This window comes from Lissotriton helveticus, chromosome 7 (assembly GCF_964261635.1).
Source record: "Lissotriton helveticus chromosome 7, aLisHel1.1, whole genome shotgun sequence".
In the NCBI taxonomy this organism is placed as follows: domain Eukaryota; kingdom Metazoa; phylum Chordata; class Amphibia; order Caudata; family Salamandridae; genus Lissotriton; species Lissotriton helveticus.
This window is the reverse complement of record NC_136068.1, coordinates 806,464,606-806,482,189: the sequence shown is the minus strand read 5'-3', so window position 1 is coordinate 806,482,189 and position 17,584 is coordinate 806,464,606.

Here is a 17,584-nt window from a genome sequence, read left to right as displayed (position 1 = left end):
CCTCTTTCGGAACCAACCCAACCCCCCTCCCACCCCAGCATCCCAATCATGCCAGTAGCCACCTTTCCCCACCCATTGTCCCTCCCTCCTCCCCCCTCCCCCCAACCTCTGCAACAACGTCAACAACAGAAAGATTCTCATGGTGAACACCCTGTAGGGATACAACATAAAGTACGCACAGCCACGTCATCCGTCAATGGCCTCCGAGTCTGTACCGCCCTTGGTGGAGGCCAGGGTCAGGAGAGTGGTCCTTGGATTACCTTACCACAGGAGTGATGAGGCAGCGTGGGTCCATCGTGTGTGGTCGTCTCTGTTTCCGTGCACTCGAAGCAAGAGTCAGTGTACGACAGCGCAGGTAAACCAAAGAGTTCAGTAGATACAAGCGTTCAGTGTCCGCCCGCTGCTGAAGATAGGTCTTCGTCCTCCAGGTCCACCGCATCATTGCGTTCCTCCCTTTCTGCTTTATGGATCGACTTCAGGAAATCTTCAACTTTTTGAGGGTTCGTAAAGAAAAGTTGCTTCCCCTGATGTGTGATCCGCAGCTTTGCCGGGTAGAGTAGGGCATAGTCCAGTTGAGCCTCTCGCAGCGTTTTTTTCACAGGGATGAACTTACGCCGCTCTTCCTGCACCAGGGGGGTGAAGTCCGGATATATGGAGAAGCTAATGCCATTGTATTGTAGGGTCTGCTTAGAGCAGGCCGCTCTCAGCGCGACAACGCGATCTCGATAATTTAACAATTTAGCTAGGCGGCAGTCCGGGCTTGGGAACAGGTGCCAATGATCGGTGTGCTCTCTCGATGACAAATTGAGGAGAGAAGGCGTCTTCTCCGATCGAGCTTTTGAGTAGTTTTTCGACATAGAGCTCCATCCTGCCCGTGTCCGTGGATTCCGGAATGCCCGTGACGCGTATGTTGTTGCGTCGGCTGCGGGCTTCCAAATCCTTGTTCTTGGCCGCTATAACTCTGAGCAAATTGTCCATCCTGGCCAATTGTGTGGTGTGAGTCAAAGTGATATCGTCGTTATCGGATATGCGTTCCTCTTGACGATCCACTTTATGAACCAGGGCGTCTAACCTGGCAGTGACGCCGTCAACCTTTTCCACCACAGTGGCAAACCCCTGCCTCATCTCCTGAAATAGGCTATGTAAGTCAAGATCTTTAGTAGGAGTAGCAGCGGCCCTCGAGGACGTATCACTGGTCACAGGATCGGCAGGTACTGATTTTGCACCTTTTTTGGCGCCATCAAAGCTCAGTTTCGTTTGGCGATTTTTTGGTCGCACCATGTCGGTGGCTGGACGCGGCCTCTCCGCCGCCATGCGCCCAAATGTTGCCGTGCACCCAGATGTCCGCCGAGGGAGTGGCGATACAGTCTCAAAAAGGAGGTGCGCAAATGTGCAGAGACAATGCCGCGCGGTATGTGTCAGACGAGGCTCCTCTATTGCACGGTGTGCACAGCTCGGGGGTGTTATAGGTCGTCCGATAGTCTTCGCGCCTGTGGTTTTTTTGGTGGGGATGGGTCACGAGGCCCAGTGGCAGCAGCGGTATAGGGACCGGCACCTTGTGGGAGAGGCAAGCTCCAAAGTCAACCCCAGACCGTGAGGGTAGGTGCACAGGCCGTCAGCACACGGCAAGTGTGGAAGGCAGCGCCCCCTGTGATCAGAACAGAGTCATAGTCCTCCCCGCAGCCCAAATGCAGGACACAGCCAGGCTCCTCTAACCGCCAGGGAGGGGTGAGTAAGACCACTAGGCCCCCGGGGGTCAGAGCCACCTCTAGCGCAATGCAGGGATCGCGCGCGAGAGAGCCGGTCGGCAGGAGGCCCTCACGCAGTCCGTAGGGCCGGTAAGCGCGGCCGCCCCCACGTCCTCCGCCGTCCACAGGGATCGTTGAAGCGGTCGTCCTCCCCCGGCCCGGGCACCTCACAGCTCGTACCGCTCCGTGGACGGCGCCGCTCGAGTCTGACTCCCCGCCACAGCCCCAGGGGCCGCCACACCGCTCTAAGCTCTCTCTCTCTGCGCAGCGTCTCACCTCCGGTCAGGGGGCCCCGAGTCCGTCCCCCAGCCGGGGGGAGAGGCGTACGGAAGGATAATGGCACCACACAACGACCTCAAGGTCCCACACAGAGGCCGTCCAGGCTCCGAGCATGCATCCGCGAGTCTGGCCTATCCCCTCGTGGCCAGCCGCGGGATCGCGTCGTCTTCCACAGCCGGGCACCTCCGCACAGGGTCACCGCGCAGGCTGGCGGTGAAACTTCAAACGGCGACGCCGCCGGATCTGGACCACACAGCGGCCCCAAACTCGGGTCGAGTGTAGAGGGCACCCCCCTGCAGCAGATGGGGGGTGAATGCGATGATTTCTCACCCTGTGGCAGAGGATATTTATCGGATAAATGGCCAAGGAGCGGGAGCTACTTGACTAAGCAGCCATTCCGCTTGTGCGCCCTCTAGCTTCCTCAAAGGGAAATTAAGAAGAATACCTAGAATGTCGTTTGAAAGTGTTTCCATCTGTTTTGCTGTACAAACCAAATGTATGCCAACCCATGTACAAAGCCCTCTGAGGGCCTCCACTTTCCCCCCCATGTTGCGGCTACGCTAAATGATGCATAGCCTGATTTAAAAATGTCCACCCTAGCCCAGGTTTCCTGGAACATACAGACCTCTTGTTTTTCGATTAATGCCCCCCATTCAGGATTATCCATCTTGGGCACCAGCCCAGCTACGTTCCAGGATAAAACCCGCAGCCTTGGTGGGTCCACCCTGCTATTTCTGATGGTCGATAAGGGGGGCAGTGGGTGTGGAATCGCAGCTGTGCTCAAATCTGGGGTCTGGGGAGTCTCATTAGATAAATGTAAAGGTGGCGTAGTTGTTGTGGCCTTGTTATAACTGTAGATTTTTTTCCAGTTGTTTGCCACCCAGCTTTCCACAGATCTTACCCAACTTTGATGGCATACTTTGTTTTGGGACCTCCCCTGTTTGGACAATTTTCCCCAGTTACTCTCTCTGAAGTTGGGATTCCTCCAGCCAGTGTCTTTCAGGTGTGAGTCAATCTACCCCCTCTAGGAAACCACATCTATTTGTTGTTGGTATATTAACAAATAGCTACCTGGGCAGTTCATAATCTAGGTTAACTGATTGATAGGTCTGATTCAACATTCCCCCATCCCAACCATTCTGCCTTTTAGTTTGTGGGGGTCTCTCTGGAGGGTAAAAAATAGCCCAGTGGAAGGGCCCTAATGGCCCTCTCCTGTCTAAAGTCATCCCTGCTTACAATTGCATGGGCTGTCAGAGGATTTCTAAAATTAATCACTATACAATCCCCCTGTATGTCTTGAGGTCTCCAACCCACCCATCAAACTCTGCATGTTAAAAGGATCTCTCCTGCATCTTTATAAGAGAATTGCCTTTGTTTGGCTAACCAAAACATTCATTTGTTTTTTAATTCATGATGTGATTCACTATGCCCCTTCCAAAGCTCTGGTACACCTGTCAGAATGGCAACATATGGTGTTGAGGCGGGTGGTAGATTGATACATGGCAGGGCTAAGCTTTCTTTATTAGCTTATATGCATCTAGCAGATTCTCCCCCCTCCCTTTGTCTATGCTCCTGCCACTGACCATTTTCATGTGCTTGTGATGGGATTGAATTGGCCCTATTTGCGCTTGTTGTGTGCTCGTTAGCTTTGCTTAGGTCAATAAGAATGGTTTCATTCTGTGCAAGTGGGGAGTCAACCTTCTTAGTGCTGGATCCAGCCTGCGCTTCCTGACCACTAGCATTCTCATCCCCCCAGCTGGTATCATACTGTTGCCCACCAGAGTCTCAAACAACACTGCCAACTTGTCCAGCCGTTCTATCAACAATTTGAGCTCGTTCTTCACAATAGCCCTTACTTGGATTTGTGAATCCACCACTAAGTTTGTGACCCATGTTGGTTTTTCGCTGTCCATCATTAAACAGGATGTTCCTCTCCCCCCACTAGCACTGGTGACCATTATATCTTCAGCACCCTTCTTCCGTTTTACCCCTGATCTCACAGGTGGCTTAGGTTTTCCTTTTTTCACAGGGCGTATTGGAGCATCTCCCAGATGCAAATCAGCATTGGATAGTTCATCTACAGTTGTCTGGGTCTTAGGGGAATCACTAACCAGGGTTGCTGTAGCATGTGTGGCATCCAAATCTGTCAGAGGAGTCTAGATTTGGGTTTAATAATAACCGTCTTTCTGTCAATTCAATTTTGGTAGCCACCACACCTACTGCTCTCTGTAGCATCCTGTCAATAGAGGTGGGATGGAGTTTGCACGTTTGTTGTGGGAGTGTCACTTGTTTCTTATCAATGCATGTTCACTTCCCCATTATTTTATTTGATTGTGATATTCTACTTACTTTATATACGTGGGTAATAAAAAATTACCACTTGTATTCTAAAAAATATCCGCTGGAGACAAACAATTGGTTTGGCTTTATACTGGGTCGGGCCGGTCAGGAAAGGAAAAAATAAAAAGAGCTCAGAGGCTCAAATAAGTGTAGGGCAAAGGATTTATAACACTAACCTCAGGCCAGATGATATCCAGTTTCCAAATCCGCAGGTTCCAAAAACAAAAACTAAAGAGGGTGGCCCAGTCCAGCCTCGTCTGGCCTTGGATGAGCGCAGACAGGTCCGCCCTTGGCCCAAGCGCGGCCCAGGCACGGCCCGGGAGCTTGCCCGCGTGCGTCCCATGCTGTGGGAGCCCCTGTGAGATTTTAACACCTTCGCTGCAGCGGCTATTCCGCCGCAGCGCTAAGGGGGCGGGGGGGTCCGCGCGGCACGCCCATGCTGGTGACGGAGCGGTTGAGCTGTGCTCATGACAGAGCGGTTCCGTCATGCCCCCGCCCACTCATTAGAACGCGTCGCGCAGGCGAGAAATCAGGGCCGCGCGGGCGCGTTGAGCGGGCCATGACGGAACCGCTCCGTCATCAGCACAGCTCCTCCTCTTGGCCTCCCTTTTGGCCTCCTCCGGTCTTTGGCCCCGAACGGAGGGCAAACAAGCAGCAACAGGGCTTCCCGAGCTGCGGGAGCCCCTGTGAGATTTTAAAGGCGCCTCCTGGCGCAAGACAAACGTTGGCAGCTGTGCTGGAAGCCATAGGAGACGCTGGGGAGTGTAGTCCTGCACTTCCCCAGCCCCCTGTCCACTCTTCTTCCCCTTGTGGCCTCCTCCGGTCTTTGGCCCCGAACGGAGGGCAAACAAGCAGCAACAGGGCTTCGATCTGGGTGCGGCAAATGTAAACCAAATGGCAAAAAATGTGCAGTTCTAAGCCTTACGTTTCCGGTTTCACCGCCAGGCTTATCTGAGATCCTAATCCTGAGGCTTCAAGGCGCTGGACCAATCAATACAGTGCCTCTAAACAAAAAATTGCTAAATCAATGCGAAAACAATTTAATTGCACATTAAAAGTTACACACTATACTAAAAAAAATAAAACTATTAACATAATAATACTAATACCCAGAAATAATATACTAATTAGTATATATGAAATTAATTTTAAAAAGCAATATATAATTCAATGATATTAAAGTATCAATATTGCAAACAACAATTAAAAAAACAATATTATACACATAAAAGAGAATATTCTTACCTTCTATATTGTTTCTCTTATTATTTATACGTAAAAAACTAATATTCTTACCTTCTATCTTGGATCTCTCCCTATTTTTGATTTGATTATATTTTTGATTTTTGACACAATATTGTTGCACCTCAAAACTTTCTGTCATTTACCTCAATTAGCCAGTCAAACCTGGGGTTACAGTGCTGAGGGAAGGGTTTCTCCTGGTGAAACCTCAGCTGTCTCTATCAGTAGAAAACCTTGGAGTGGAAGCCAGCCCCCCTGCAATATTTAAGGAATCTGCTTTTGTATATACCCACTACGATGTATATCTGAGAATCCAACTGAATGTTATTAAGAAACTGAACTTAGCCTTGAGAAAGCCCTGGCGCAATTCGCCATAGAGGGCGAAACACGTGTCGGCTGTTTCTGTTCAATTCTGCACTAATAAAATGTTATACTATTTCTAAACCTTGGATCGACCCTATTTGTTGAATGAAAACCTGAATCAATGACTACAGGATTTAACCTAAAAAATATTACGTACAAAAAACTGGAAAACATACTCTCCTTTCTTAAAACTGTTATTTTCCAAAACTCTAAAAGGTCCTGAGTTTTTGAGTATGTTTCCTCCGCCTTTATAAAAACCTCTGTGAAAACAGATATAGTTCTGGAATCTTTGGACCTTCAATGCTCAGTTGTTTTGAACCTATTGATTGTGTTGGTTGCCTGTCCTATTGAAGGTGGTGTGAAAGGGTCTCAAGGCGCAGGGCGGCTCCGTAGGGTGCTGTAGTCCTCTGAAGAGCCGGTTCTTGAGGCCGTAGCCTGTTCATGCCTGGCAGGCAACTGGTCCAAGCATCTTTCAGTGTTCCTGTAAATGATTTATGTCTGTAAAACCAATTTTGTGATTTTCAACTGTTATTTTACTCTATTTGTTTGTGTAAACGAAAATGACAAGTATAAATGGCTTTGTGAATCGGGTCCATAATGTGCAGGTCCGGATTATGGTCACTCAGCATCAAATAACAAACGCACTCGTAAATTCCCCTTTCCCATTCAGCTAATTCCTGAAAACGTCCAATCAGGTCCGGGCGGGCCTTTTAATTCATTTCCCGGGTGCACTGGAGCCCTTTGAGGCTAGCTTTGAAACCCCAGAGCTGCTGCTGGTGCCTCTCTCACGTTCTCCAACTTCGCCAGCGTAACTGCAGCAAGCCAGTGAAGCTTCAAGAGAGAAGGAGAGGAAGGAGGGAGAAGGTAGAAAGAAAATGATCATAGAGGAAGAAAAGAGATGCCTGAGAGGGTATAGGAAAGAAGGAGAATGGTTGGATAGAAAGAGAGAGATTTCATTAGGAGATAAAGGGATGGGGGCTGGTTTGAGCATTTTTGCCAGTGCTACTTTTGAATCCCTGTCCACCTCGCTTCCACCTATCAGTGTGATTGGATTCAAACTGGACCTTTATTGTTTGATGTCAATTTCCCAATTACCGCGGGTGTGATTTAAGGTTCTCTTGCAGTTCGCCATTCAGCATTCTGGTTCTAACCATGGTTGATTGTTCTAGTATTTTGTTTTGTTTTAGGGTTTGTTTTCATGAACTTTCTTTAAACTTGAACGCTTTGCTCGCAATGGCGAGTTTCATGGTAATTTTGAAGGTTTCCAGAATGCACCATTTTAAATAACGGTTTGCTTAATTCTCACTTGCATAATGCTCAACCGTGTATGTACCTACTATGTGGATGTTTAAGCTTTATCAAGCTGCCATGGGAAAGCGTAATATTAAATAACACTGGAACTCCTACAGTTAACAGGCATGGCTTGTGGCTTTCTACTCAGTTGTTTTTGTGTTAACTGCAACATCACACAGATATTGTGGTGCCTGTAAGGACCTTCATGGGAAAACTCTGGGTGGCAGGACCCTCTTGGTTTGAGGGTTGAGATAATTATGGGCCATATTATCAAGAAAGGGCGATACGTTATCGCCACTTTTATCGGCAGGAAACTGCCGCTAAAGCGGCGGGCTTGATAATATGCCCTTGTGAATTCCCATAGAAGCCCAGGTTCTGGTGTTAACCTGGGCTTCTATGGGAATTCACAAGAGCATATTATCAAGCCCATTATCGCCGCTTTAGCGGCAGTTTCCTGCTGATAAAAGCGGCGATAATGTATCGCCCTTTCTTGATAATATGGCCCGATATCCTTTTGTTAAGCTGGGTTCGCCTTGTTACTTATTTTAGGCATTGTGAAGGTGGAGCCTTTGATATATACTGGTAGCTTTTTAAAAGTTGCCATTTAGCTCCCCAGAGAGCATAACATGGGCCTCAGTTTCCGCACTCATCTTTTCTTAATGGCATTGTTTGCAGGTTGGTGTCGGCAACTCTTGCTGTAGGCATGCTGGACGTCCTCTTATCTACTGCAGCTCCTTCAGTTGTCCGTGGCAAAAGGTGGCGGGTGCGTTCTTTATTTAATACGCACCGTCTTTTTATTCTGTTTTAGCTGTGGAGACGAACAAACTTCATATAATTTCGTCACAGGTGGCAGTCTTTGTGCCTGTGTTTCCTCTCGCTGTTAGCAGTGGGAATGCTTGTATCCAGCTCCCTCTAGTGGTGGTTTAAGGGCGCTGTGTTACAATTCACCCAAATATATATATTTTTCACACGGTGGGCCTTAACCTGCTATAATGCTCTTTGTTGTTTAAGAGATTAAATATAACATGTTCTAAGACGTTTTATTTAGTTATAGGAAAAAGGGAGAGGACCTTTTGCTCTCTTTTTTTTTTTATGTCTGCAGGCATTAGGATAGACAGACAGAGGTCCTGTTACTGCACTTCGTATAGCTTGACTTTTTCCCTGCACTTAGTCTATCGCCATGTAACATACTAAGGGGTATTACTCAAGGACTTATCTCCGAGTTAGTGGCACTTTATCGCAGCCAAAATGGCGACACATGTATCGCCCCATTCACAAGCTGGTGCTAACATCCGATATCACCAATTTTCCTGCGATAGCAGCCGCAAAAAACATCGCCACAGATGACACCGGAAACTAACGCTAATGATATGCAGAGTAGGCGTTCCTGTGCAAGAAACTGCAACAACACCACTTCGCAACATTCTCAGTGACCAGCTAGATAGGCGAGAAGATCCCAAAACATGCGATAAGGCGCGTTAGCAGCAGGGATTTAACACCTGCTCTTACCTGGTGTAAAGTCGGATGACAACCTGCACCATAAAAGAGAGCCCAGCCCAGAGACACACCTGAAGAACAACAGATGCCATGGAGCTACTGATCATGCAGCTCGGACACCGAAGAGGGCCACAACACCCACCGCACCACCCCAGGTACCTCCCCTACGCCGTGCCCCACCTCAGACAAAGATATTTTACATCAACTTCACGAAATCAAGAACAAAACAATTCGCCTGTTGTCGCACAATTACAACATTTAACATTCATGTGTGGTCTGAAAAAGGAGAATCATTCATTCATCTTTAAATTTCCAAACAAATCATTTTATGCAACCTAAACTCAAAACAACTATTGGGAAGAGTAATGGCGGGTCTTCTCTGGACAATCTGTAAGTCACAGCCTGCAAGACAAAATACAAGATAGGAAAGTGTTTCATGCGCTCATCAAAGGACAGAGAGAAAGAGAAAGAGAGAGACAAAGAAAGGGAGAGAAAGAGAGAGAGTGAAAGGAAGAGAGGGAGAGAGAGAGAGAGAAGGAGAGAGAGAAAAAGAGCAAAAGTGAGTAAAAGAGAGAAAGAGAAAGAGAGAGAGAGAGAAAGAGAGAAAGAAAGAGAAAGAGAAAGAGAGAGTGAAAGGAAGAGAGGGAGAGAGAGAGAAAGAGTGAGAAAGAGAGGGAGAGAGAGAGAAAGAGAGAGAAAGAGAGGTAGAGAGAGAGAGGTAGAGAGAGAGAGAAAGAGAGAGAGAGAGAGAGAGAGGGAGAGAGAGAGAGGAAGAGAGAGAGAGAGAAAAAAGAGAGAGAAAGACAGGGAGAGAGAGAGGGGAAACATCCTTTACAACGCAACTTTTACCACGCAGTGCCTTTACGACGCAACTTTTACAACGCAAACCATTACAATGCATTGCGCTGGGGGGCGCTCTAGGATAGGGAATAGATTTAATTTACTATCCAACACTTTCCCTACTATCCACGGGGACTGGAGTTGGAATAGTAAATTAAACTATTCACTATCCAGCGCCCCAAAGCACTATGCGTTGTAAAGGTATTCGTTGTAAATACCGCGTTGTAAAGGCATGCGTGGTAAAAGCATGCGTTGTAATGTCATACATCCGAGAGAGAGAGAGTGAAAGGAAGAGAGGGAGAGAGAGAGTGCCGACACTGCGGACCCAGGCCTCACTGCTCACCTGCTGCAACTGGTGTGTCTCCAACCATGTGCCTGTATACACTGCAGTCCACCAGGTCCCTTATCTGCAACAGAGGCCAGATTTATGAATTGCAGAGTTTATATCATGGCACACTCCATCATCGCTTGCCCGCCCCTGCGCATACAGGCTGCTGCACCCCAGCCCCTCCCAGCCCCTCCCGCCGCCCAGCAGTGATTGCCCGCCCCTGCCAACCCAGGCCTCACTGCTCACCTTCCGCCATCGGCGTGTCTCCAAGAGGGCTCACCACGTGCCAGTGCAAGCTCCAAGCCCAGGGCCCGTGACCTCGGCAGCCTCCACATCATTCAGCCCGCACCGCGGGCCACCAGATCACACACGTGATTCTGGCTGTTGATTTTGCAATGGCAAAGATCATATCAGTGCACACAGCATCATTGCAGGTTGCACACCCACTCAGCTCTTTAGGTGCCACTAACTCTGTGTACTGCGAGGCAAGGCCACGTGGCGGTAGACCCGCGCTGCCCCCTGGCTCAGGCCTACACTGTGGTCCTGCTGAGCTCACACAAATCCCTACCAGTCCGAACCGCCAGGATGGAGCATCATCGCAGGCTGCACACACCCTCAGCACTGAAGGTGTCCCTACCTCAGTGCACCGAAAAACATCGTCCCATGGCGGTAGGCCCAGGCCGGCAGCAGTGTATCCGGTGTCACCAACTCTGTACAACGCAAGTCATGGACCCTTTATGATTGAGTATCGTGGTGCGGACGCCATCATGTCACCTCCGGCAGTGGGGAATGTGATGTGGTAGGGCCCTAGGCCCTCATGCATAAATACCCACACGGATACACCCAGATAGAGAGTTGAAATGGTGTTGAGCATGTGCGCCCGGCCCTTTTTATTGGCAGGGTCACATGTCCTGTGATGTTTGTGCTGTATAGGTGTGTGTGTGGGTGTAAACCAGCCCTCAGCGAGTGGCTGTGGCATGCTGACAACTAGACCTGTGATCAGCAGATTACTACAGGGAAGACCTGGGACATGTAGCGTTGTCATTCCCCCCCTTGTATGTGTAAGCGGAGTGGGCTGTCCTGGCGTGTGCCAGTCCAGCTTATGGGTTTGTAACGGGGCTCTGGGCGTGGTTCCATCCTGGGCTGGACAAGGAAGTAACTAATGCATGTGTCTCTGTTGTAGTGTCGGTGCCACCCGGACCGCAATCGGTAATTTTGCACCCTGTGACTCAAGTCCCACAAACTGAGCAACATGAAAGTAAGGGGGAATCCCTGGCCCTACATTCATCCATACTTCCACACTTGAATGATCATAGACATGACACATCTGTGTGAATATGAATGTTTAATGCACATTCAGCGGATTGTTGTAGCTGGAGCAGAACATGGCCATGCAAACCCCACTTTACATTGTTGGCCCGTGGAGGGCCAACCAGAGTCCTTTAGGCAATGACAAGTTTATCGGAAGAGGAAGAGTTCAGTCCGCAATCTGATTGCTGTGTCATTGTTAACCAAACAGAATATGGCAGTCCATGTCGAGGTCCAAGGTGATTGTCCCAGAGTGTATCGGGGGACAGTGGAAGGTGATAATGCAGAGGGCAGAAACAGGCCATATGGCATGATGAGTGCTTCTGCGTCCTTCATACCACTGAGGCAGAATCATCCACATATTCGTCCTCTGCTGTATTATGTGCCTCACATGTTGGTGGCGGTGTTCTGTCTGCATCACTGTGTGGCAATGATACATCAGGGGCCGGAGGTGGAATGTTTGCTGCACTGTGTGGCACTGACACTTCGGGGGTGGAGATGTGGATGGAGTGGTAGCAGCAGCATTCAGCCATGGATCATTGGAGAGCATGGAGCGGACTGTGGGTGTCCGTTAGGGACTGTGAGTGGTCCCTGATTGGACTTAGACACCCACGTATGGCATATAGTTTGGATGCCATGCTGTCGAACCCCACCCGCACCTGTTCAGCCATCTTCTCCTGGCACCCCAACACACGGCTTTGGAAAGTCATGTGTTCTTCGTGCAGGTCCTGGGAGCCAGCAGTGGTGGTGGGTGCTGCCTGCCGTGTGGTCTGTGCAGTGGGTGGGGTCTCCTCAATGCAGCTGGGCTGCCCTGCTTCTGGAGGTGGGTTGACGCAGCTGTCAATGAACTCTTGGAGGGCGTCGGTGTTGAAGGTGTGGAAGTCCTCTTCATCATCAGTGAAGAGAGGTTCGGTCTGCTCTGCAGGAGGTGTTGATTTTCCCTCTGCAATGTGAAGGGGAGATGCAGTTTAACATTGTGTTCACATGTATGTTGACGAATTGTACATGTTTACATGCAGACTGCATGACTTGGTACATTGTGACCGTTTGGGAGAAGCTGCCTATTTGATGCGGGACAGTGGACATTTTGACAACATCACGGATGTGTGTTTGTACTTGTGCATTGTCAACTCACATTTCCCTGCTATGACAAATGTGATTGGCCAGTTTCTACACTCAAGCGGCACCAGTTGTGTCCTCTGTTCTGTTGTGAACATGTTGCAGTTTGTACCACATTGTTGTCAATGTTGATGTGCTCTGCATATTATGTGTGTGTGCTGCATTTAGGGAGAGCCGCCCCTGCAGCTCTGATTTTGCTCCCCTTTATCCCTTTCATGCGGTGTGCCTTTGACTTCTGTGCTTATACAGTGCTGAAATGGTGCATACTTGGGTACATTGGGCTCTTGGTGGGAGTCTGGGGCATGGTTTGTTCGCAGATGTGTTGTTGACGTCAGGGGTTGTTTGTGCACGTGGATGTGTCAGGTTGTGACCTCCTCATTTACGGATGTGGTCCACACTCAGCCACCTCAGTGTCATGGCGTGTAACATTTCATGATATATTGACTGCAGCAATGCTATTCATCATGCAATGTCACTTGCATTGTCAGTGTTGCTCACAGACACGCCGCTTTGCTGGGTTTAACACATGTGCATGGGTTGGTTGTGAGATTGGTGGTGTGTGGGAAGGGCCCCCTCTGGGCACATAGTCAACAGGGGCCTACTTACTGTTTCTAGGTTTGCTGCAGTATGCCAAGGGGATCAGAGACATGCTCCAGAATCATTGTGGGTGTGCAGTGTGCTATACTTAATAGTGCATGTCTTTCATTGTGCCCATCTCCCCCTGCGCCCTCAGTCCCTGGTCATTACTCACCCTGTTGCTGTTGTGTCAGGTCATGTTAAGCAGTGTCCAGTACCCCTACTCCTGCCACTGTCTCCACACTGATGACTGTGGACACCATTTCCTCCATCTCATCCGGCTCCTCCTGTGGTGCTGGACTTCCACCTCCAGTCTGCATTGCTGCCTTCTGGTTGTTGGCGAGGTTCTGCTTGGTTTTGTGCTTCACTTCATTCCAGTGCCTCTTGACCTCTTCCATTGTCCTCCTCAGCACTCCGACTGCATTCATCTTGTCCACGATGAACTGCCATATTCCATTTTGTGTTGCCAATGACACAGTGGAGGTGACGAACAGTAGTTGATAGTGTTCTATCACCTCCATTATCAGGATGCTGTTTTCCTGCGGACTGAACCACGTCTTCCTCTTCTTTGTGTTCTTGCCCTTCCCTGACCCAGAGGTCCCAGGCTGGTCCTCCGTGGGGCTTGTGGGGTTCTGGTTGTCCTCTGTACTTACTCCGGCTACCTCCATTGTGCTTCGCAGTTGTTTTGCTTTTGTTTGTATTTTTTTTCTACTTTTACAGTGATTTTTTCCCGCCTGACGTGTGTGAATTGCAGGCCTGGCGAAGATTATCGCAGATTTTTTATCCCTGTTGGGCCCATTGCAACCTTTTTCACATTGGGGTTTACATTTTTATCGCCGTCCCGCTGACTTTATTGCAGACATTTGATGTGGTATCGGTAAAATATTGCATTTTACCGCCATGTTGTCAATAGAACGTTAACACGGAGTTATTTTCCCGCGATATACGGCGATATGAAACATTGCGTTAACCGATTTTGCCGATGATTATCGCACGTTCTTGAGAATATCCCCCTAAGTGGTCAGCTGCATGACATCATTGTCTTAGGGATGATGGTAATGACCGCAAGAGGCGATAGGATGTTCCTATTGCTGGTGTTTTTGTACTCTCTGGGGACGAAATGCAGTTCTTGATTACTTCTTTGAGAGGAGCCCTCAATAAATCTAAGGGTGACATAACACCTATTATTCTCCTTCCACTTCTTTTTCTTTATCATCTGTGAATATTTTGTCTTCTTTCTTGGTTTCTTCATGGTCTTCTCCTGAATAAGAGGAGGACGGAACCCAGCTCCTTAAAAACCACACACAATACTAAGTTTATTCAGAAGTCTGAACCTTCATCCTTGTTTAGGTATTTAGGGATAATCTTCATGTACCAATGGAGGATGAAAGGCCAAGAAATAGTTCAAATCTGTTTCAACTGTTGGAATTTTGCCTTTAAAGTGTTTGGCGATAAACAAGGAGATTATGGATCTGCTGCTCTAGCTGCAGCTCCAGAGAAAGCTGATGTCAAGAAAGTTCTTACTCGATTATATTGTCTGGTGAAGGGCAATATGGAGATCCCTGGATCCATTAAAATTGATATGATGTTGGTGAACTTGGTGGTGTGTTTAGCTGTGATAGCTGAGGGGGATCCAGTGTCTGATTTTGTAGACTGCAAAACCATATTTGAAGAAAGAGCTTGGATCTACCTGCAGCCATCTATGCAGTTTATGCCACTCAGTCCCATGCGAAGGACTTTTAAACTTTAAATTCAGCCATACAAGATGGGCTGGTGTGTTCAGAGTTAGTTTTGCATATGGAGATGTGTGCTAAATTCCTTGCTGATGTGTCTTGTGATATACTGAAAGCACCTGCTTCTTCTATAGCCTTCTATGTCACTGACCAATGGCAAGTATAATTGAGAGATTAAAAGGCTGAAGGCACCCAAAAGGCAGGATTATTCTTTAAATTTCTATTTCTACAAGTGTTAAAAAATAAAATCTGGTGGCACCTGCTTAAACTCCAGTTTTTCTAAAAATGGTGATGATAAATGTTTTCCGGGGAGTCACATAGTACTTATAAAACATTAAAAAGTGAAGCATGTCTTGTAGAGACTTACTGTCGCAACTATAGGACTCTAAGATCTGACCTCTACTAAACCCACGTGGCTGTGCCAACAGGAGGTGGAAAAGATCAAAATGAATCCTGGTCAATAAGAAGCAATCACAGGTACTAAGAGGCCCTAGGAGGTATTGCTCAGTAGATTGCACAGTTTTCAAAATAATACATATACAGACACACTCTTCCTTATCTATTATCCTCTGAGTATAAAAAGTCTCCCACACCCAGTCCAGGTCTTTCTTAGTCACTAAATCTGGATTGGTGTATAAATCAGTTCTTCCCAGTCTTCCAAGACAAATTTTTATATGGTTAACCACGGAATGTGATGAGCATAATCAATAGCCATGTACTCCTTTAGGATCAGTTCACTTAACGACGATCCTTTGTTCAACTAGAGCTTCCACCATAATGTTAGGGGGCGAAGGGCCTACAAGTCAGAAAGATAGGGCACCCCTAGCTCTTCATGTACCACCATGTTAAATGTTCCTTGTGGCACACATAAAAGACGTTTCAAAAAAATATTATCAGCCACTTGTAGTTCGTCCATAGCAACATAGCCCCATATTTGGCTACCATAGGAAGCGTTGGTAACACATTTACCTTAATATAATTGCAGGAGTGCTGCAATCGGTCTCCTGCCTAGTATTGAAGCAAAATAAAAAACGGCTGTATTACAAGTGCACTAGATTTCCCCTCTTTTTCTGTTTTAGTGGCCCCCATTTCCTCTTGTCATCTATCAGGACCCCAATATACGAAAAGCCGGCTGTGCGGGAAACCTGAGCAGGGTACACTATAAACCGATAAAGCTTTCTAGAGTGAGGTCCCACCTGCATCACATAGGATTTGGATTCATTTATTGACAGGTGTACATCCACCATAAAAGAAGAAAAGGAGTGATTGCAACCCTCTTGCGGTCCAGGACTTAAGGACTGTGTCATCCGCGTATAATAAAACCGGCAGGCCATGCCGACTCACTTGAGGGTAATCTACCTTAGTATCCAATAAAACTTTTTCCAATTTGTTAATTTACAACTTGAACAAGAAAGGGGCTAGGATACCCTCCTCTTTTTTATTGAGAACTGGCGGGAGATCCTAAGATCTTGTGAAACACTAACATCTGCCTTTGTGTCACTTTGGAGGTCCCCCAAAAATGTAACGATATCACCATCCACCCCGATGGACAGCATGGTCTGCCAAAGTTTAGCTCTATTTACGTGGTCAAATGCGGACGACAGATCCATGAAGGCCAAATAGATGGTATCAGTGTGGGCAACCTTATATTTGTTAAGAATCATAAATAGGTTAAGGCACTGGGCTATAGTAGACCGCCCAGGACGGAACTCATACTGGACGATGGTTAAAATATCATTATCTTTTGCCCAGCTGGTTCATCTGTCTAGGAGAACATGGCCCACCACCTTGACCACAGAATCCAACAAAGAGATTGATCTATAACAATGGATGCTATCTCGTTATCCATTTTAAATACTGGCACTATGGTGGAGGTGGCCCAAGAATCAGGGGGGGGCAGTTTTTACTACAGAATTAATAACTGCTGTGAGGACGGGTGCCCAAAAATGTGGGTCAGATTTATAAAGATCCTATGGAATACCGTCAAAGCCCGGGGCTTTGTATTTGACAACCCGACAATACCGTTGTTAACCTCTTCTACCTTAAAAACCAGTGCCGAGGGGGGCGTGGCCAAGACGGTTCTGGAGTAGGACGTGCCTGCTCGCTTCTCCGTGCTACTGCCTAGGCCCCACCATATAAGCAACGATCAGCTAACCAAGAGCGGTGCAGAATTGGCACCCCCTTCACCTGACAGCAATGGAGCGCAGATCTGGGTAGGAGAGGGGTGCGGACGCGCTGTCTGGCCCGCGCCCAAGAACGATCGTCTCCCTGGGTGCTGCATAACTTGATGCTGTGGTTGCTAGCAACAGGTGGCCAGACAATCTGGGGCCTGCCTGGGGCGATCCTGCCTGGCCGAGCCTCGGTCTTAACCGGAAGATAGACGACTCCCGCCTGCTTGGTGATAATGATGCGCCTCGAAGCTGGAGATCCCCTCGAGTGGCCTGTGATCAGGCAGCCCGCGAGGAGCGAGTTGCATGCCCCCGGAGGTGGTGAGAAGCGGTGTTGAGAGTCCCCATCAGCAGACGAGGCTGGACCAGTGGGGGACTACCCACAGATACAGAAGGTACTGAGCGGCATCCGCCCCCTCCCCCTGCTCCCTGAAGAACATGTGGGGGGGCCTGTAGGGGCCGGAGGGCACGGACGCTAATGAAGACTGCGGCTGCAGGTGTGAATCCCGGGCCGACTGACCTGAAAGTAAGCCCTGCCGCCGATGCTGAGTCCGGGGGATTAGTGATCCGGCCTGCCTGGTGACAGTGAGAGACCTTGGAGCTGCAGATTCATTTGTGAGGCCTGTGATTGGACAGGTGGAAAGGAGCGTTTTGCCCCCCCAGAGGTGGTGGGTTGTGGAACTAGGGGGCTCAATCGGCAGAGGCAGCTGGGTCGGTGAGGGACTGTGCACAGATACACAAGAAGATGAG